This window comes from Rhinopithecus bieti, unplaced genomic scaffold (genome assembly GCF_001698545.2).
Source record: "Rhinopithecus bieti isolate Rb0 unplaced genomic scaffold, ASM169854v2 scaffold_31072, whole genome shotgun sequence".
Taxonomy (NCBI): domain Eukaryota; kingdom Metazoa; phylum Chordata; class Mammalia; order Primates; family Cercopithecidae; genus Rhinopithecus; species Rhinopithecus bieti.
The window spans coordinates 440,571-463,560 of record NW_016813477.1 but is presented as its reverse complement, the minus strand read 5'-3'; the positions used below and the strand labels follow the sequence as shown (position 1 = coordinate 463,560).

General features: G+C 38.9%; 1 protein-coding gene across 4 annotated transcripts in view; it reads right to left on the bottom strand.

Annotated features, from left to right (window-relative positions):
* LOC108512897 (colorectal mutant cancer protein) overlaps positions 1-22,990 on the bottom strand; it is a 272,212-nt gene that overhangs the window by 199,528 nt on the left and 49,694 nt on the right. The window contains exon 1 of one of the 4 annotated variants that reach the window (XM_017848450.1): positions 8,497-8,699. The exons of 2 other annotated variants lie outside the window; for them this stretch is intronic. The gene's annotated coding sequence lies outside the window, so the exon portion shown is untranslated. Of the gene's footprint in view, positions 1-6,200; positions 6,267-8,496; positions 8,700-22,990 lie in introns of those variants that run through there. One more of the 4 variants, XM_017848452.1, reaches the window with a different exon arrangement.

Below are 22,990 nucleotides of genomic sequence, written 5' to 3'. Positions count from 1 at the left end.
AAAAAAAAAAAAAAAAAAAAAAAAATTGCCAGGTGCGGTGGCAGGTGCCTGTAATTTCAGCTACTCAGGGGGCTGAGACTGGAGAACTGCTTGAACCTGGGAGGTGAAGATTGCAGTAAGCCGCAACTGTGCCACCACACTCCAGCCTCGGCTCTGTCTCAAACTAAACAAACAAACAAACAAACATTTTTTCTTCCCCCACCCCCAGAAAGGTAACACAAAAAACCTTTCTGGAGAGGAAAAAAAGTTTTATTGGGATAAATTTATTCTATTCCATGGAGTGGAACTGAAGGGCTAGGATGGGACCGAAAACAATGACTCACAAGGGATGAATGTGACTGGAAAGGTAGGAGCCATGAGGGAGAAAAATGAGATGCAAAATTTTAGTTTGCAGTCAACAGGAAACCCACAAACATATCCGCACAGGAGTGCAACAAGGTGAAAAGGTTGGAGAAGTGTTGTGGCACCCATGCATAGAACAAAATCAGGCTTTCAAATGACAGCTTTTATTTTCAAATTAAATTATGTGTGTGTTTAAATGCCACAACATTTGCAAGTAACTAACAATTTAGTTTGAGGGGCTAGGGTCATTAACTACCATTTTAGAAGAAAACATGTTACAATTTAAATGATTTCCATATGCTTTTCAGGAGCTTAAACTAAGCTAATTGAACACTTTCATAAACCAATAAGGAACAATATTGTAAAATGTTAAAAGCATTTATATCTCTAGGATATAAAATTATGGGTAATTTTAGTTTTTAAAATTCTAACTTTACAAATGTTTAATTTGTAGTATTACTTATCACTGGGTGAAGAGGCCTTATAAGACAGTCGTGACTCAGGCCTGAGTTCAAACTCTGTCTCTGCTATTAACCAGTTGAATGATTTCAACTAAGTTACTTTAATTATCTTAACAGTTTTTACATCTGAACGTGGGGATAATTATACCTGACTTGTATATTACTGTGAACAATTAAGAATGTAGATTTTGTTATTTGCTAAGGATAAGGCAATGCAGTTATGCCAGGGGTATTTAACAGCAGCAGAGACACCCAGGCTCAGTTTTACTTTTTTGATGTGATATGACAACTTACTTCTAAAAGGGACTAATTAAGTGACTTTGTTTAGCATTAGAGCATTACAAAGCTTTAAATTGTTAACAAAAATTGCCTATAATATTTCTCTAGACACATTTGAGACTCTTGAAGTTATCTCTACCTATTACCCTATCTCTAGAGTAACTTCCATCAATGGTATCCCAGCACCATCTTCATTGCACCAGAAAATATAAGCCTGTTCAAGTCTGCCAAACAATCTGGTGTTAGGCACTATAAGAAGTATATAGCCATACCTTAGATAACTCAAACACCCATTTTCCAAACATTTCATTCCTGAAGTAGACCATAATTTATAATAACTCAAATTATTTACATGGTGCCTTCCAGCTAGAGAACATGGTTCCCAAATTTGAATTCAGCTCCTATCCTATAGCTGTGGTGCTTATTCATTCATGTTAACTAATATTTGTACTTTAAATAAATGATTTATAGAATAATATCCCTTCCATTTAAAAAAAAATCTTTAAAGAAAGCCAAATCATATGTTTCTGTAGATAGTAGAACATAAGCTTGTCTAGAACAAACAATATGGAGATGGCTTATAAATTTTTCATAAGCAGGATCCAAATCTTAAAACTACTGTATAATACTATAAAGTAGGAGATGGACCCCAAACACATTTCATTCCTATAATAAAAGTAAAAAGTAGTCTCTTTTCCCCACAAGATCTATCATTTTCTATTATTCTGCATTTTTTAGACCTGTCATGGAAATCCTACAGTAAAGTGAATCTGTAAAGGAAGACTGCTCATCAGATGTCAGTCTGATCTTTCATTCTTGGACCAATGCATCCTTCTAGTTAAAGGCTGGTCCAATTTAGCCAAACCCAGGTATTACAGAACAACAGATGATGCCAAGTTACTTTCAATGAAATCACAAGGTATATGCTTTAGCCCCAATGAGCCTGGGCTCAATTAAACTTAATAGATCAGAGAACTTGCCTACTGAAGTAGATGTTGAATGATCAAATTTGCTTCCAAACCTAAGACACTGAGATCACAGGAGAAAATCCTTAAATGTTCTGAATAGGCACAGGGCCTGCTATGGCTTGAATATGATTTGTTCCCACCAAAATTCATGTTGAAGCATGTTTTCCAATGTAATGGTGTTGAGTGGTGGTGGGAACTTTAAGAGGTGTTTGGGTCCTGAGGGACCCATGCTGTCTTGTGGGAATGAGTTCCTACACACACATACCTACCATACACACACACACACCCCAGAGGTGCTGGAGAATTCAGGCAATGGAGGGAGTGGTAAGGAGGGTATTGCCAGACTTACAGAAAGCTCCAAATGGCCTCAAGCATAAGGTGACATTTGAGCAGAGACCTATAGGAAGTGAGCAACAAGCCTGGGGAAAGCGTGGCTCTGAGGAGTCGTTGTTGAAATGCTAGAGGAACAGCAAGGTGATCAATGTATCTGGGGCAGCAAAAACAAGAAGGAAGGTGGAGGTGGTGGTAGGGGTAGGGTATAGATCATACAGCGTCCACTTTCAGGACTTAGAGGCTTTTATACTGGGTGCAAGGGAAAAAGGGTTTTGAGCAGAGGAATAACATGAACTGACTTATATTTTAAAAGAATCACTCAGCTGCTGTGGTGAGAACAGACTGTAGAGGGTAAGGGTGGATGCAGAGACCAGTTACAAAAACAAGAAACAAGGAGCAAATAAACCATCAAAAACAGGTCATACATGTGCTCATAGCTTAGCTGTGGGTTTGGTGACAGATTACTGTGGGGTATGAGGAAGAAGAATCAAGAAACATGTCAATGTTTTTGGCTGGCAAAAATGGAAGGATTGGGTTGCCATTTACATATGGGAAAGAATGTGGAGTTCAGAGTTTGGTTTTAGAAAGTTTAGTTTTAAATACCTATTAAACATTGAAGAAAAGATGATGAGGCGGCAGCTGAATATGAGTCTGGAATTATGGTCTGGGCTGGCAGTATGGACTTAGAGGTCAGTGTTTGGATGGTTTTTTACAGCCCTGGCACTGAGTGAGAAGAGGTGGGAGGATAGCGCTTTAGGACATCCCAACATGGCGGATGGGCAGGGGCTGAAGAACCAGTGGAGACCAAGAAGGGATAGCCAGTGAGGTGAGAAAACAGCCAAGAGACAGCTGTGTTCTGGCCACACTATTACATCTCAACTAAATGCCTATTTAAAACGCTCAGAATCTGAAAAAATACTGCTGTTTCTTTAAAGAAGTATAAGGTTAAATACCCTGTAAGTAAACACTTAATGATAACTAATAGCAACCAGAAACTGCAATCAGATGTTTTTCCAAACAGCTAATATTGTGAAATATTAGTGATTTCAATTAACACACAAATGGAGGAGTTAGCTTAAAAAGAAAAGATGAGAAGTTTTCAGGGCAGCAAAAGTGATCCTCGTGAGGACTATTTTTTTCTAATGCCCTCTACGTGGGTTTGGATACAATCACTCCGGCAAGTGTTTTTAGTGATCTAGAGAACTATTTTGCAATTACAGTCATGTGCTGCATAACAACATTTTAGTCAAGGACAGGCCACATATACAACAGTGGTCCTGTAAGATTGTAATACCACATTTTTACTATACCTTTTCTATATTTAGATATGCTTAGGTACACAAATACTTATCACTGTGCTGCTACTGGCTACAGTACTCAGTATAGTAACATGCTGTACAGGTTTGTAGCATAGGAGCAATAGGCTACACCATATGGCCTAGATGTGTAGTAAGTAGGCTGTGCCGTCTAAATTTGTGTAAGGACACTATCAAGTGTGAACAACTGATCCCCTAACAACACATTTCTCAAAAGGTATCCCAGTTGTTAAGGGATGCATCACTACCATATATGCCACATTTCTGCTCCACTACAACCTTCTCTCTAGTTAATGTGTAGTCAAAGGATGAAAGCAAATTGGAGTCCTGATATGATTCTCAGTCCTCAGTCAAGAAGATATTAAATAGCGGATTCTAAAAATGGCCACTGTACAGTTAAATTGTCTAATCCTTTTCCTACAAAATTAGGGCAGCAATAAGCTTTTGGGTTTTTTGTTTGTTTGTTTTTTACTGTTACTGGATGTTAACAGTTGCTTTCATCATTTAAAAATATTTTCATTTAAAATTCAATTTGAAGACTCTCTTAAGAGAGCTAACATATCAATGTCCTTGAAATACGACTCTTAGGTAGTACAATTTTAGATAACAGAGAGAGAGAGGGAGAGGGAGAACTTATATCTCATACATAAACAACACAGAACATCAATGTGTTTTCAGAAACTAATCAATGTGATACCACAAATGTTAATAAGAAGGCCCTAATCAAATTCTTATATGTAACATTGCCCATCTTATCATTCCTTATAGCATAATGAGCTGAAAGCTATAATACCTTGACATTTCTTCCTTTAACAGAGAGAATTTTTCACACTGACTTTTCAATTCAGCAAAGCTATACTGATCCAACAAGAATTAAGGATCTAGTCCATCTAAAGCAGTAAAATATATTAACACAGCCTAATTTGCAAAAAGGTTTACTCTTCCTGTATTTGGAGGATACAAATTAATGTACTATTTTGCAGATATAAATATTTGGTGCAATGAGTAAAGAACCCCAGTGTCCATTTTCACCTCAGTTATCTGAACCTAGCTGCATGACTATCTTCACATACTGTGATTTCTCTAAAATGAAAACTACCATTCCACTGACTTCTCTTCAATCAGTTGAGCTGTATTACTACAGAGGATTGCAAAACAGACCATTATCTCAATTCTTATTCTCATACTCCTATGTGCTCCCCATACCTTAAAAGAATTTTCTGATTATAAAGAGATGAGCCCAACAAACACTTCCCCAGCTACAGGAATTTCTTGGATTGTAGAATTTATATATTGCAGTCAAAAATTTTAAAGACTTCATTCTGAAAAGCAAATCTTCTTCTCCAAAACTCTTAATTCCAGAAACGTTTCCTCAGGGAGAAAAAAAAAACTCAAGAGCTTGACCTTCAATCACTGGTGAGAAATGCAGAGAATAAGTCTTTTTTGTTTTGTTTTTTACTGAGGATTAAGGTACTAAAACATTTCCCTATTTCAGTGCTTCTCACTCCCTGCAAGTCTCTCCTTTTTTCCATGAGAAGAGAGTTTCCCAGTTTTAGAAATTTCTTTATGTCACACTTCCAACTCTTTAATTTAGGAGTTCAGTTTGTATTACATTCTCACACATCATCAGTAAATATATGCTCCCATCTAAAATTTGTCTTGCGACACAAATCCTTACAAAGTGGTGTCCTCTTGTTTCAGTGTTGTAAATTAGATATTCTTACCAAGTTAAAATGAAAGAGACCTACTGTTTAGCCAGATCACAACTCAGAATATTCATATGACCACAGGATATGGGTGTTGTTTCACCCATTAGTCATGGCTGTCTCCTATGTTCACTTTGTTCCCACAGCCAAATATGTTAATGATCTTTCTCATTAATCCTCTTTCCCCCATATCATCTCTAAAATGGAATTTCCTCATGGGAAGAAAATGCCAACAAATTTTCTTGACAGCTATGAAAGTTATAAGTAATGTCTCTAAGATAGTCATGATTACCAATTTGCCAAAGTGTCTGAAAGAAATAGCAAGAATATGTATTGAACTTTGAGACAAATATCATGGTATCCAGTGGGTTCTGCAAGCTGTCATATTTATTATAAGGCTATTTCACATAGTCAGTGTTGCCAATGAACATCCAAATCATTGTCTACCTTAGTACACTTCAACTCTATTAATCCACAGTAATCTCTAGTTTTTACTATATCTCTGACAATTTACTGACACTAAGTTGTACGGGACCTATATAATTTTGAATTTAAACAACCTTCTGGTTTTATACTGTAGACTCAAACTATGAAACACAATTACCTAAACAGTTTATTACCACCTCAAACACAAAGATACTATTTTGTTAACTAGCTTTCACCTTAAAGGAAACTCTAAAATAAAAGCAAAAATAAATTGTATCACTTTTAACACTGAATTTTCTAAACTCCAGGGGAGAAAAGAACAAGCATGAAAGTCACATCCATCCACATTGAAGCAGGAAAACAACATACCCAGAATAGTTTTGAGATTTGCGTTTCTGCTTAATCCAATTAATATAGTATGGCTGTATTCTATCTTCCAATGCTGGGATACTGGGTCTCAGTGGATTTCAGTGAGTGAGTGAGGAGTCCAGTTACATGACAAGTCTTCCAGAATTAGATGCCTAAACACTAGCACATAATAGCAACAGGCCATGTGAGTCAACATGTCCACACCTTGCTCAAGTCCCTCAGCTTTCAGGCATCTCCAGACACTCCCTTTGCCTCCCTATTCTGAATTCACATGCCCAAAAAGCTGAGACCAGAGACTCTGTCAGTTTACTTGGTAGTTTTTTTACATTAACTTTCAGATTCAGATTAATGCGTAATTATACACACATCAATGTACCAACACTTCAAAAAACCTTTAACGAAAAGTACTTTGAAAATTTATTAAAGGACTCATTTGAACACAAGAATATAGAATTGCAAATTAAGTATAATTAATATAATATTTATATGAGGCAGAACTTTCATACGGATCTTTAGAAAAACCCAGACTCTTCACCATGTGCAGAGTGCTTCAAGGAGGCTTGGAGCCAAACGGTCTGGGCTTAAAGCCAGGCTTTACCAATCACTATGTGACCTGGGGCAGGTTCCTTACATTCTGTCTTCTCAACTATAAAATGGAGGTGATTTAAAGTATCTACCCAGGAGCAAAACCAGGATTGGAGAAGTCTGAAGCGTATGGAGCAGGCAGTTATTTGCAAAGACTTATAATCTTGTGAGCCCACAGCTAGGTGCTTCCAGAACTTCGGAAGTGGCCGTGCAAGTGAAAAACCTTGAGTCTGAGCTTCCTTAGCAACAGTAAATCCCCCTCTGTACCTTCTGCAGAAGCTTGTTACGGGGCTAAATGAAATACCTGTAAAGCACTTAGCAAAACAGCCAGCAGGCAGGCAGTGTTCTATAAACCTGACTATCACTAATATTAGTGAAGAGAAGAAATGAGTGTTATAGGCCCATCTACTTTATCTGAGGCTATCAGAGCAGAGGAAACAGGCTTCTTTGAAACAAACTGTTTTGGAGTCATATGGAATATTTATTTACATGGCAAGTTATATTGGAAAATGTATGTAACACCTACCGTGAATTGCACAAGCTGAAAATACCCATGTTGAGGGGGGAAAGTTGCCGAAAGGTTTGATGTTTTCCTATAATTATTTTAGATAACTAAATGTGTATCTCAAATCCCCAAATGCCTCTCAATGTCTCTGACTAGAATGCACCTCAAGTCATGAATTTAAGAAAAGGTGACCAAAGTATTCATACTACCTGCTCCAAACACAAATATGAATGCAATGAAGTTTCCTTAACTTGACAGATACTCTGAAACCCTGGGTTTCTTAAGCCCTCATTCCAAGAAACAATCTAATGATTGAGAAAAGGAATAAAATGGCTATTTCTTTGTGATTAATAGTTTTGGGGTGATACTAACTGGCACATATGTGACTTCTCTCTCCTCTCTCTCACTGTCCCTTTGTCTCCCTTCATCAAAACTCCAGCCAGATGGCAACAACATGTCAGAAACATTTATTATTAAATCAACATTTCCTTGAGAATTATTCAAATCCATCCTTAGTCACCTAAGATTTATTTGGCTGCCCCAAATCCCTAGATTACAAATAACATTTAATCCTAACTACTATGAAATTTTGTCAGTCTAACAGATGGTCTAGGATGACTCTTTCTGAAGCAACTCTGTTCATCTGATCATTCTCTGCTCTTAAATGGAAAAGAACTCATAGGATGGGGAGACATTGGAGGAAAAAGAATAGGGAGATACAGTGTATATGCAAAAGAGTAAGTCCTACCACTCTCTACTGCTAACAGGAGGGGAATGTTTTGAGTCACTTGTCATTAACACAGAGTTTAAACTTAAAGCTCTATTATGACTAGCAAATAAAAGAATCACAGGTGCTCAATATTTGCTGACTAACTGAATTTGGTGGTGCTTACTTTTATGAACTGATAGTTCATGAAAATGAAATGGCTTAATTGTTACTTTGATGATAAAAGACATTAAAACATATCAAGAAACCTATTTATCATATAATATACCATCAAGATACTGAAAATTACCTTTAAATGCTCCATGGTCACTTTCAACATTTAGCATATGTGAGATGAACTCTTCACATTACTATAAGTCTGAAATCATACATAAAATATAGATATACATATATTTGAATAAAATCAAGGGTCATGATCCTAGCAAGCCAAGGAAAGCTCTGAGAGAAACACTTCAAAAAGAAAATGCAATTAGCCTTACCACGTTCTTCCTTTGTGGAGTGTGACTAGAAGTGGCAACTCTGCATCAGATCATAGTAGAGGAGCACACTGTAGCATCTTCCTATGCTTCAGCATGCCAGGGAAGACCTCCTAGACAGGCTTTTTACTAAACCCAAATCCCTCAAAAAAGGTCTCTATCTCTACCCATAGTTTCCAATTTCCCTTTAAAAGACAGAAAACAGAGAATATCTGCTGAGTGCAGATATTATATACAGAAAACAACTAGAGTTAAAATGGGACTCTTCTTCCTGCCCATTTCCTCAAGGAAACTCAATGCTCCACCCAGCCTTGTGCGTAATACCATACTTCTTCAAAGGCCCCGGATATGCAGATGACAAATAGAACACAAGCTACTAAAAGCAGTGGCAGGTTTCTTGTCTAATTATGAACTCTTGGGTTCTGGCAATTCAGCCCAAAGATACATGAAACACATAAATATCTTATGAAAGGAGATAAAACTAAGGCTTGATCCAATTAGGATTCTTGAGCTCGCTGCCAGAAATTCAGGTGGTAACCTCAGTCTTCTGGCAAACTTCCAAGAGCATGTGATTACCAACGATGATCCTAAAATGCTCCTTGTAAGTTCTGCTTTTCCTAGGCTGTGCCCAGTAGATTTTCTGGAATCGTTTATGAGTGAGCCGATTCTGTTCCTAAAGCTGCCCAAGGTGAAAGGTGCCATATAAAACTTTAAACTGCTCCACAATAAAATGGGCTTTTAAAAAAAAATAATTTCAGAGAACACCATAAACTCTCCTCATCCTTTTCACTTCATATTCTGGGTTCTTCAAAAGTCTGACTTCAATACACTTGAAAATGAATCAAAGAGGAATTTTCTCTAAATGAAAACACTAGCCTCTTTGTTACCTTAGATTCCAATAACCAAACACACATAGATTCCATATTACTTCCCAAAAGGAATTTCCAAGTAATTTTTACATCTGATTCGACTATGCAAGTGCATTAGTTTCTTCACTCCACTAAACAAGAGAACGGTAAATAATCCTCAGAGGAAAACATTAATTTAAGTGGAATTTAGTACTCGGGAATGAAAAAGATCCAACTCTTATCATGTATACAGGAACGGAGTGGGGAAACACAAATAAAATGGTGAATGTGGATTTAACAATCCCGCCATTTGAGGGCACAGTGCTGGGCAACTCTCTCCTGGCCCATGTCCCTTCATGATAAAGCTACACAAGGAGATTCAGGGCTTGGAGAAGTACTCCTTTACTTAAGGTGTAAAAAAGATTTCTGGACTGGGCACCATTTCTCCTGCGGAGAAACTATTTCAGTAAAGAGACTTTCCCCACTTTACATTCCTCCAGGAAACGAATCATTTTGAGGGGGTATTCTTTCATTTCAATGTTATGCCCAGTTCTGCAGCTCCAACTCTGGAGAACACAAAGAACTGAGTCTGAACATATATCTATTCTGCCTCCTTGATCTGATTTTGGTAGCTGTTAAAATTCAGTCAGGGTCTGCTAAAGTTTGAGAGAGTCCAGATGATTAAGGCAGCATTGGTGATGTTCCCGCTATCATTTCCTTGGTCTCCTAACCTAGGTAGGTCGGATTTCCTCATGTTCAGGTCAGGCCCCTTAGGTGCCTTTGAAGAGTAAATTCTATTACAGGTAAAAATGCTGGCTGCAAGATCCTCTTTTAAGGGTTCTCTGATCTGCATAATGAGCCACACTCCCAAGAGAGTATGAGATGGTAGCTGAGAGGTGAGGTATGCTTGAATGTAGGTTTGAAATACTATTGCTGCATTTGCTGCATAAACCAAGGACACCAAGAATGTGGAATGCAAATTTTAATAAATCCTAGAAATGCTGGTGGCAGAAAAGCTTTCTGGGCCCAGAGGGAGGCAGTACAGAGGATAAGAGCATGGGCTCTTGGAACCACACTCCATGACTAAATCTCAGTTGTATTACTTACTAGCTATTTGATTCTGGACATGTTAATTTTTTTCTGTCTCCACTTCCTTATCCGAAAAATGGGGATAATTATGTCTAGGGTTGTTGGGGTAGTTGAAGATTCATTAGATTATTAATTATAAAATACTTACAATGAGTCCAGGCATATAATCGAGTGCCATTATAATGTTATCTTCACTGTTAGTGTTGCCAACGATTAATATCACAATTTCCAAGTGAGTCACTCTGAGGTACAATAAATTATTAAGCTGAATACCTAGGTTAGGGGAGAGCAGATGGAAACCCAGAAGAATACACAGAGAGGAGAACTAAGGCACCTCCCTCCTCAAACTGATCGGGTGTTTATTCAGGGGGACAGGCAGTGTGGCTACACTTGGTGGGTGGCTTCGCTGGGAGACTGGGTCAGGAGTGCATTCCCACTCCTTTCTTCCTTGACTGAATTTATCATGAAGTTTTAAAAACATAAAGCTGCAATGAATATACTGAAAGAAATCAGACTCTGAACGTCAGTCGTTTTCACTCTGTCAAGTTGAAACAATTGAGAAGGAAAGCGGCAACGGGGCTCCTGATCCACTGGAAGTCCTTGGGGAATTCATTAAATACTTGCTAATTGACTGAATTTGCCTGTTCAAAGGAAACTTGGAAATGTATACGCCTTCAGGGAATAAATCATGGCATATACAGTCCACTAAGTATCTTGCTTCTTAAGAGTAACCATAGAATATGGTTTATATGTAAGTTAAATATTTAATTGGTATAAATATACTACTGAGATCACTGAGGCAAAAACGTGAACATTTTATTTCTACTTTTTAACGAGTACATTTTGGGCCATTATGCTTAACGTTAATACCACAAAATTTCTGAGTTCGGTAGCACAAAATATTTTAATATGACTTGGGTATTTTCATTGATATGTGGAAATAAATGTGTCCCATGAAAAGCAACTGCCAACTGCTTCCACTACTCATTTAATGTTCAAAATATTTTCATGGAAAACGTAAAACCAAAATGGCAAGCCAGGAGAATTGGCGCCTCTGGGATTAGAAGGTCAGAAAATTACCTAATCTTATTTCTGCCAAGAAGGGTTACTTGTATTAAAATGACAGCAGTCACCAACACACTGGGAGGAAACACAGGCCAGGGGAAAACGGGCCGGTTGTATTTCAGAGAAAGCACAAGCACACACATGGGCTACAAGAGAAATTATATCTGAAAAATAAAATAGAACTTCCTCATTCATTAGTCTCAGCTCCACAATAATTTCTAACTGATTCAGAAACTTGCAAGGCTCTCACAGAACCCAGATAGACAAGAGCTTTGATGTATGTTGGCGACACACTGCTGGTGATTTAATTTTGTCTGAGGCAAGAGCACCGAAAAACAATCAGAGTCATCTCATGCCTGAAGTATCAGAATTGTATTATTTTCCAGTGACAGCAGAAAAATAATTTCCATGAATGAGTATGGTTTGGGGAGCTGGGGAGGGAAAAAACTGAAGTAGGGAAACAGAGGTGGAGGAAGTGTGCTTTGTGGATTTTCTCTCCTTCAGCAAAGAGACCTCAAAAATTTCTGGCTGCAAGACTGATATCAGACAGACATCAAGAACGCAGCTATATCTGGCTTCCCTCATGGCATAAGTAGCACTCACAGCAAAATGCATGCAACCACACAGTCACTTAAACTCAGATGCAAAAATTACCAGGCTTTGCGGGTAGAGGCACCACTGCTGAAATAGACATTAAATCAAACTGATAAGCTTCTGGCACTTTTCAGAAAGGCAGTAATATTTGGAAACTTTTTTTCCTGTTTTTTAAACAAAGCAATTATTTCACTAAAAACTGAGAAATGAAGGGAAAAAGTCACCTAAAAAAATCACTATCCACAACTAATGGTAGAATTTTGTATATTTCATTCCAGTCTTTTCTCCTATTTCCTATTTGGCAATTATACGTGACAGATAACCCAGAAGAAAGCAAGTCCTGCATTTCACTCTCTCTCCTGAAAAGACTCTTCAATGAAGCTTTTAAAACAAAAAAACAAAAAAAAATCCTGGTGCTTTACGACACACCCAATTTTGCTTACAGATTTTCCTCAAATTTAAGGTTTTGTTGTTTGGTTGTATACAATTCAAAAATGAAGGCTATTAATACTGAGTTCATAGTATAAACAAAGAGACCAGAGATTAGAAAAAAAATGTCAGCACATTGGATTAGTTTCATCCTCCCACATGCCAATGGGTGTGGGATTGGGAAGACTGCAATTCCATTCTTATCACAGTTTGCTTCGACTATCAAGGTGATTCAATATGGCAGGAGGAAAAGACTAATGGTCTCAAATTTTTAACAAAATTGCATTTCCAATTTTTGTAAAATGGTTGTTTAGAACTTAAAACATAATTTCCAAAGAAGCAGTTACAAGAAGAGGGTACATATTTCCAACTTACTCTGCAACATCTATTTAATCCCTGGGTTTAAAGTGAGGTAACAAATGGTTTAAAAGATGAGGTAACTATGACAATTCATTGAAATGTGAAGAGAATATTCCTGTATATGTTTTTTTTCCTCTTATCCTTTAACGTCTAGTTTGTTTCTGCTTTTTAGGATATATAACATTAATACAGTACTAAAAGTATTTAATTTGTAAATATACATAAATTGGAGATACAAGCTGTTAAAGCTCAAACTTTATTTAAACAGAGAAGTTTGGACACCGTTAGCTGAAACAATAACATCAGCATTACTTTCATTTGCTGCCATATTGATAACAAGATCTCTTTAGAAAAACATGTTCCATGTTCCAGCAGGGACGGCCCCAGGAATAAATCTGCCATGCAAACATCCATTATACTGTGGGTCTCTTTCGGAGATAAATTGGGTAACAGGAGTTTGGCATCCCAAAAAGGCAGCTCTGAGAGGAAGCAGGGTACTCCCTTTCTTCAGGGGGTCCTCTCATGCAGCAGAGTTCTCAAACGCCTTCAGTTTAGCACCCTCTTAACCTGGTAAGTGGAACAGACCTTGTCCTCACACATTTTTAAGGGGTTTGAGTGAAATCCATTCGATCCACTTGCTGAAATCCATTTGTGGATTTCTGGGACCATGATCCCAGAGAAGAGGATGTGGGCTCAGCCATCACTAGGAAGGATCTTCGTAGTAATGTCCAGATGGTGAAGAGGACTCGAGTTCTGAGACTTCAAAGTGCAGCCCATTTGTGGCAAACACTTCACTGAGAAATGGCTTCTGTGGATGGAGTCTAAGCCTGGGGTGCTTATTTTAGGCAACTATGGTACATACACTCACTTTTATATACACGTTTCTCATTTGTCAGATTTCCCACGGTGAACTGGCAACTCCTCTTTGGGTGAAATCCAAATGTGGCAGAAGACAGATTCCTGGTTCTTGGCCAGGTCCTGTCAGTTTCTCATCATTACCTGGTTTTCTATTTCCAACTCAATTTAAGGTGACTGAGTCTCCACACAGATCTCAGGTTGAGCTTTAGACACAAATCTCATCTGGTCACTCATTATATGATTTGTATCCTCCAGTGGCTTCTGCCTTTTTGAAAAGTCCAAATTTCCTACTCTTTTCTGGTCTCCTATTCTGCAAATTAAATCTTCACAAGTGATTATACTTTCCACATATAGAGTGGAGGGTGGTAGAAAGCTGTCATGTCAGTCTCTCCCATTCCACCACTCCTCTCCCTTCTGTGTGGCTGCATAGGGAAGGACAAGTCAGAACACCCTTCTCCCCAGCACAGTAGTTGGCTAGGGGTTGAGAACTTGACCCAATTAAAAGATGGTAAGAGAGTGAGGCCTAAATATACCCAGGCCTCAGGATCTAGCCATGGGTAAGTCACTCCTGGACTTATATGAGCTAATATTATTATTTAAACTAATTTGAAGTCCATTTCTAAACTTTCCACTGAAATAAACCTAGAACACAGACCATATTGAATTGACCTGCTTATGACAGGTGTGGAATCTGTTTTTAGGCCTTGAGACTAACTATGTTTTTACATCTTTCAACTGAACAGGACATAAGTCGATCGCATGATTCATTATATCTACTCTAGCATACGTAGCTTGACTCCACTGAACCCACTCCCCTTCCTCTGACACGTCTTCTTTAATACATCAGTGACACTATTTACAGCGAGGATGGTTTCAATGGAGGTTGCTCTAATATCACATTTCTCTTCCTCCAAGAGTCTAATGCCAACTGTAACAGGATTTCTCATCTTTTTTCCTATCCTCAAAGAGCCAACTGGGCCATTTAAATCACCCAGTTAATGTACCGTTACTGTTGAGGAGCAGATGGAGGTCTGCATTAGAGTCCACCAGAATCTGTGCTCCAGAAGGTACAGCCTCAGGACCAGAGAAGCTGAGAATACCTTGAGGACCAGACCCTTATTCACAAAATAAGGAGCTGGGTACTAGGTGAGGGGAGTAATTTGACTCAGAGCATCACAGAGTCAGGTGAGAGGACACCCTTGCCCCATTCCACAACACTGCCCCTCCAGGACATCATGCAGCTCCCACACAAGGAACAACTGCCAGATCCTCTGGATGTCCTATAAATTAGTCGAATCAGAAACTGAGTAATGTCAGTGTGTCATTATAGGTCATTTAGAAATAGCTTTAGTTTCATAGTAATAAGCTTTCAGCTATATGACATATTGCTCTAAACTGTACAGAAACTCAACTAACTTGCAGTCTTTTCTTAGGAATATAATATAATATAGGCCTCTGGTTAAATGTAGCAGATTGACTACATATTTCTCACCTTTCCTTTCCAAGAATGACTAAAATGATAGCAAATAAAATAAAAATTAAACAGCTAAGGGCAAGAGAATAGGAGGAAAGACAGCAGAGGAGCGATTTCAACAGATTTTGGAAAGACAAAGTAGACAGAATGATGCCCAATTTAACTTCCTCAACTCTGCTATAGCCTAAAGACCCTACGGAGGAGATACCAAGAAAAATAATTTACTCTCATAGAAACCCAGAGAGGCTCAAGTTTGGAGAGACTGTGTACCACAAAAAACAGGAGTGAGACATGAGGCTGGAAACTTGAGAAACCAGTTGTAAGTTTATTTAGAGAGAGACTAGACCTCCAGGTCTCTGTCTTAACCCTTCACACGTACAGGACTACCGTCTCTCACCTTGACCACCTTCCCTAAAGAACAGAACTCTGTGGTATGAAGACCACAGACCTCAGTTATCACAGGCTTTGACTGAAAGAAAAAAAAAGGTATTACATGAAAGCACGTAATCTGAGCCACGGGCCTCCACTATTCCTTTCGCTCTCCAAAGTTTCATTCTGCCAAATGTTGGAAGCCAGGCCAACATCTCCAAAGTAGACAAGTCTTCTCTGGAGAAACTGCACAGACATTCAGGCTGACAAACACTTGGCTCCAAAGTCCACCTGTTGGCTAATCCAGTTATTCCCATAGAGCTTCAAATCAGATTTTTTACATTCTTTTAGGAAAAAAACAGATGGCCATATATTCAAGGAACTAATTCAACAGAATAGAGAATAACCAAATCAAATAGCAGTATAAAATGAAAACCCTCCTTCTCATAAACCACACTGTTTTTCATTGCTTCTAACTCCTTACTGGTGCTAACCTAATCCCACATCATAGCCATCTTTGGCAGTAGGCCAATATTGCAAGGTATACCCAGATTCATTTGAAATATTCTGGACTTAAGATACTAAATTCTTCCAGAATACCATTTGAGTTCATGTGTGTCAGGAGAGTAATAGTCAGGCTTAAAGACTAAACTTGGAGAAAAAGCCTTCAGTGATACATTACAAGGCATTCATTCTAGTATATTCACTTGATTGATAAGTATGTCAATGGTATAGTTCTCAAACTTCTAGATGACACCACTTTAGGAGGAGGAACAGCCAATATAGAAGCTGAGTGAACCAGAACCCCATCCAAATAGAATCTGAAAAGATTCACATTAAGGACAAAATTAATTGGAACAAAAATTAAGTCTTATATTCACATTTAAAAACAACTATGCAAAACAGAGATATGAATTAGTAAGAGTTAATTATTACAGTTTTTTATTTAAAAAAAAACAACTCAAGAATCTGGGTTTCCTATACGTTCCATGACTCATCAATAAAAAAAACTAATGCCTTCTTAGACAGCAGCAGGAGAGGCAGAATGCCCAGAGCATCGTACTTCAAGGGGGTAATGAACAAGGAACATGACCACACGGGGGTAACCAGATGGACACAGTTCAAGACCATGCACCACAGAGAACTGTGTTCTTCCCATCTCGGGTACTTCAGAAAGCCATTCCCTTCCTTCTCACCAAAAGGAACAGAAAACTGTGTGCTGTGGAAATCGAGAAAGCAAAGCTGTGACTTTACCAAAAGTAACAGGAGTCAGTCAGGGAAGACCAGGACAACCTGGGTTATAGGAGCCAGTGGTGGCGAGAGTTTCCTCTCCCCAGTGAGAGCGAGATCATCAGGCAAATGCAATTCACAATGAGATGCCATGGAGGGAAATTCTGTTTCTCTTGAACTACTTAGTTTAAGAAGTTTAAACCAAAATATCCAGTGTAGTGGTCAAATGAATTCTGAAACGAACAACTATGCTTTCTGCCTATTATCTTACGATCAACAGATCAACATTTTAGCTTTTAGCCCAGGTCTAAAATGGCTATTAAGCATGTTTTCTTTTCCTTTTTTCTTTCTTTCTTTTTTTTTTTTTAATGGAATGGTATCATGTACTGGCATGATCTAGAAGTAGCTACATCAGCCCTCTTCTGGTAATGAATCATCAGCACATATAAATGGAAGGTAAAGACAAGATTATTTTATTCAAAGAAACAATTACTAACTCACAGGGCAACAAAGCTTCAGCAGCTATAGGATACTACTTGTGAGTATCCTATACTCCTATAACTCCAGGTCTTTGCCTAACCCTTCACACGTACAGGACTACGGTCTCTCACCTTAACCACCTTCCCTAAAGAACAGAGAACTCTATGGTATGAAGACCACAGACTTCAGTTACTATAGGCTTTGACTGAAAGAAAAAAAGGTATTAAATGAAAGCATGTAATCTGAGCCATGGGTCTCCACTGTTCCTTTCCTTCTCCAAAGTTGATCTGCCAAATGTTGGAAGCCAGGCCAAACCTTGGTTTCTGGAAAACAATTCAAAGGTGCTGGCCATGCCTAGTGTGTTTACCCTTCTTTCTATTTAAAACCTGTCATTGGCTCCCTTTGCCTCCTGAACGAAGTTAGCCAACTCCCAGCCAGGAGCTCAGGCCTTGAGGACGGGCTCATGTCTCTGGGATACACCTCTCAGGACTGCCCTCCGTTTGCCCGATGCTCCAGCCAAGCGACAACATGACAGTTCTTAGCACACCTAGCATTTCCCTCTCTCTTTCCTTGCTTCAGGCTCTACTAACACCCTTCCTCTGCTTCTGCCACCCATCCAACACTCAGCTTGAGTCAGATTCAAATTTTGTTCATGGAGCCATGCAATGGATTGGAACATCAATATAGTTCGATACCCACCAACAGTAAACAGATGACAGGATCCACTTCTACACTGCAGGCAAGGTCACAACACACACAAATCTGGTTAAGATGTGTCTTTCGACAGCATACATGGAAATATCAAAATTATCTAAATCTACATAATTGATTCTAACAGATCTGGCTTCTCTAATAAACAAATTTGTAAATGGAAACATGCCTCTCTCACCCCCAAATTGCATACGTAATGTGGATGTAATTGTTGGCCTCAATTACTGATATACTTCTAACAACACAAGGAATGATCATCCATATTTTTATGAAATGTAGATCTGTAAAATAAATACAGTTAAATAACCTACAAGTAGGTTTACAAATTAAAGCCTACAGGGAAAAATATATTTTGATCTTCCAATAGCTAACACTTTGAGCAAAGGGAGAAAATACTCCAAATTATGTAATACTCTACATAATCTCTAGAGTTAGAACGAGAATGTGTTTAACACGTGTTCTGAAGTTTAGCCTATACATTATGAAACTTTAGATGTTCCAGCTCTAAAAATAAAAAATAACAGTTTTAAATAACATTTTCTAAATACAACATTTGGTTACTAGGAGTCTCTCATGATTGAAATTTACTTAGCCTGAAAGATGAAATGTCAAACTCCAAATGGAAGGAAACAAAATTAGTGCAAGTCCATATCTACGCTTCCACTAGAAAACTGGTTTCACCTAGTGAGTTTACTGATTTCAGCTCTTGGAGGCTAGAAGTAAAGATAGCTAAACAATAGGAAGAGTTGCTTCCCTAAAGTAATTAAGAAAACGTTTCACTTTACTACTATCCTCCAAGCACCAGATCTATATATTTGTATAAGCACAACACTCCCCAAATATACATAAAGTGAAAATCTACTATACCAAATTTGTCAAATAAAATCTGAGCTTCTCCATTGTTGTTCAGGCAGCAATATTGTCTGCAAGTATGAGAAAATTAATATTGATTAGCCATTGTGGGGTAAAAATTCCACAGAAGTGCCATATTACATCATTTGGGTAGCTTTTGCTTCTGGAAAGCACATCCCAGCACTTTGGGAGGCTGAGGCAGGCAGATCACCTGAAGTCGGAAGTTTGAGACCAGCCTGACCAATATGATGAAACCCCATCTCTACTAAAAATAAAAAAATTAGCTGGGCATGGTGGCATGTGACTGTAATCCCAGCTATTCGGGAGGCTGAGGCAGGAGAACGACTTGAACCCGGGAGATGGAAGTTGCAGTGAGCCGAGATCACACCACTGTACTCCAGCCTGAGCAACAAGAACGAAACTCCATCTCAAAAAAAAAAAAAAAAAAAAAAAAAAAGTAATACTGTTTTCCCATTAAGGTTCAATCCAACCTTGAGTGACAACCCAAAGAGATCTCTTATGTCCTCTCTGCTGTGTTCTCCAAGTCACCTGTTTTTTTTTTTTTAACCCAAGGAAACATTTTAAATATCTCCACAAGCCATCAACAACCTAACTGGCCAGGAAAAAGGTAAGCAAAGTAGAATTCAGTCCCTGCCACAACCAAGCCTTATGTCCTTGAAGCAACCAACGACATAAGGCCAAGAAGAGGTGTGCCACCAGGATAATAGTAGGTTTGGAATCCACTGTGAGAAACAAAACTCCTGGTGATTAATTTTGAAAGTGTGCTACTACCCTGTAACCTTCCTAGAGAATATAAGGCTTCTCAGTTTCAGCTTCTCAGTTTCAGTAATAAATGTCTGACAAAGCCTCATACTTCTATTTTCTCCGTTATTCATCCCCTCCCCACAAATGATGGAAAATCCAAAGGAATCCTAGCCATAAAGAACTCATACTGTGACAATTTAAAACCCATTCAATCACAGCAACTGCCACTTTGAAAGGAAAAAAGTCACCAGGAGTAAGGGCCAACAATGTAATCAACATCTAATGGGATCAGAAAGTGTCTGGAAGTCTGGGCTTCTCATGACACCGAGGCCAAGGAGAACAGTATTACTTCAGAGGTTTCAGAAAAAGATCTTGTTATAAAGCCTTTTGAGATAAGGTCCCTCCCAAAAGTATTTCCCGAGGGGAAGACGGGGAACAAAAAAGAATAAAGTCTTAGTAGAAAAGAGAGACATTTAGATTTAGTTATAAAAGATGGCTTACTAGCAGAGAATTTGATAAACCATGGAAGGAAAAGAGCCTTTAGCCAGAATTTCAAGTCAGAATTCCAAAACAAGTCAGATTCTAGACATTTCAGGGTTCTGGAGACAGTTAAAACATGTTTCCACTTGCTTGTGGAATAATCTGTAATCACCGGTTCAATACAATCAGATCCCTACCCACTGAAATATTTACTTTTTAAACTGATAAGCTGAAAAGTTCATCTTTTTGAAAGCAATTTCTCGTGAAGTCTCATCTTGATTTAGTGGAAGAGGGAAGTAAAGGGGAAAAGCTTACCCCACAGAAAGAAGGGAAGTGATGTTACATTGTGAAACTTAAGGGAGGAAATTCAGCCACGTTTCTAGGGAGAGGAGGCATGTAGGAGAGAAGGAATGGCTTAACTTTTAGGAAAATAGGAAGGCCAAGTGACTGCTTTGGTGAATGCTGGAGGAATGGAAAACAGCAGTGAATCCTATTTTGGATACTGACAGAGGCTGAGAGCCAAGTAAATGAATCCCAGGAGGAGATGCTGTCTTTTGTCTCCAGCTGTCGGCTTTTTTCTTGAAAGTTGTCTCATCACTTTCTGTGATTGTGGTTAGGAAAAAATCCTACTTTATCTTGTGAACTTTTTATTGTCTTCGCTAAATTATGTGTTACTTCTGTAAACCACTCTACTCTCCTTGTTTAATCATCACAACAGGGAAGGGGAGAGGACTGCAATGCACTGTTTCTGAATCCAATCACTGGAGTCATTCACATAACATTAGGTTTAGGACTGAGAAATAGATTCTGAGGTCACAGACCAGCCCCCTTTATATTTAAGCAGGAGGCAAAAACTGAGGCTGGGAGAGATCTGGAGTCTTGGCAAGGCTCTCTGCGACTTCCAGAGGCTTTCTTCACTCTGTCCACTGTTTGGTCCATTTCATATTCTGCTCTTTCACCTTTGTCCTCAAATAGTTTATGACAAAGGAAGGTGCTGGACACTGGAAAGGTAAAGTCTTAAGACATGACCCCTGCCCCGGAGCAGTTTACAAACATGGAGGAAGCTAGGGCTTATACTTGAAAACATAAGTGATAATATGATTAGCAAAAAATCCTACAGGAATCCATAAGAGGGCGTTTCATCAAGGGGCAACTGACAAAAGCTTTGTGAAGGCAGGTGCGTTCAGTGGAAAGAGTAGACCACACAGGTAAAGACCATGTTAAGAGAGGGAGGGAGATGGGAGAACAGTCGCACCCCCAGCACACAAAGGTAGACCTTGGAATGATGGCTCATGATACATTTAAGTCAACAGAAAACTAAGTGAAGAGTAATGAGAAGAAAGGAGGAAAACTACAGAATGCTTTCAATGGCAAGCTAAGGAATTGAGACTCTTTTCTAGATAGTTACTAAAGATTTCTACTGGTAGAAATTTCTTCACATAGAAGTTTTAGTAGAAATAGGCCGGGAGCGGTGGCTCAAGCCTGTAATCCCAGCACTTTGGGAGGCCGAGACGGGCGGATCACGAGGTCAGGAGATCGAGACCATCCTGGCTAACACGGTGAAACCCCGTCTCTACTAAAATACAAAACTAGCTGGGCGAGGTGGTGGGCGCCTGTAGTCCCAGCTACTCGGGAGGCTGAGGCAGGAGAATGGCGTAAACCTGGGAGGCGGAGCTTGCAGTGAGCTGAGATCTGGCCACTGCACTCCAGTCCAGGCGACAGAGCGAGACTCCGCCTCAAAAAAAAAAAAAAGTTTTAGTAGAAATAAAAGTGGTATATACAAGGCAGCATCTTAAGGATCACTCTGGAAATGCAGTACAAGGTGGACTAAAGAAAGGCTGGAGGCAGGGAAACTGAGAGGAGACTCAGCAGTTCAGGAATGAGGTGATGGGGACTGGTCCACAGAGGACAAATGGATGTAAGAAAGGACATCCTAAAGGAAAGGTAAATGGGATTTGGCCATCTACTGGATGTGGAACAATCAAGGCTTTCAATCTTCAAGTAGAGATGTATGGGAGAATGGTGTCACCATAACCAGAGGGAGGGATAGTAGATGGCAGCAGGGGAGTGTACGGTCACCTATGAAGATATATCCAACAGCCATTTAGAAGTCAGATGCTGAACTAAAGCCCTGGAAAGCCATCAGGAAGCACAGTGTTGAGAGTCGCCCAAAACCAAGAGCCTAACCTTGAGGGTGAATGAGACATCCAAGCAGTCCCAGATCTCAGCCTGGGGCACACTTCATAGTTAGGGAGCTGGAAGAAGCAGAAGTCAGGGAAGGGCGCAGAGAAGGAAAAGCCTCAAAAGGAAGTTAAGAATAAAGGCAGCGTATATCCTGGTTACTCCAGGCTGAGGTGGGAGGATTACTTGAGCCCAGGAGTTCCAGGTTGGAGTGAGCTATAATTGTGCCACTGCACTCCAGCCTTGGTGTCAGAGTGAGACCGTGTATCTATTAAAAAAAAAACAAAAAAAACAGACCACACATAAAAGAAAGGCAGGAGGGAGCTTTACAATTTAGTACAGTATTAAATGCCCAAGGAATCAAAGTAACAGAACACAGAAAAACACACTGGATGGGGTTATTAGATCATGGGCATCAAAGCAGGTGCTATGCTCAGTTTTATGTTACTGTCACTTCATTGCCTCAGTAAATATAAAAATAAATTTCATATCTGAGTAAAGTCGATACAGGTTAAGCATTCCAGCTTTGAAAATCCAAAATGCAAAATCCAAAACACCTCTGGTCCCAAGCATTTTAGATAAGCAATTCTCAACCTGTATATGAAGAGTATATGAAATTGGTTGCTTCCCAGATTTTCTTAGTGTTGAAACCCGGTTGACCTTCTTTTTTTTTTTTTTTTTTTTTTTTTTTTTTTTTTTTTTTTTTTTTTTT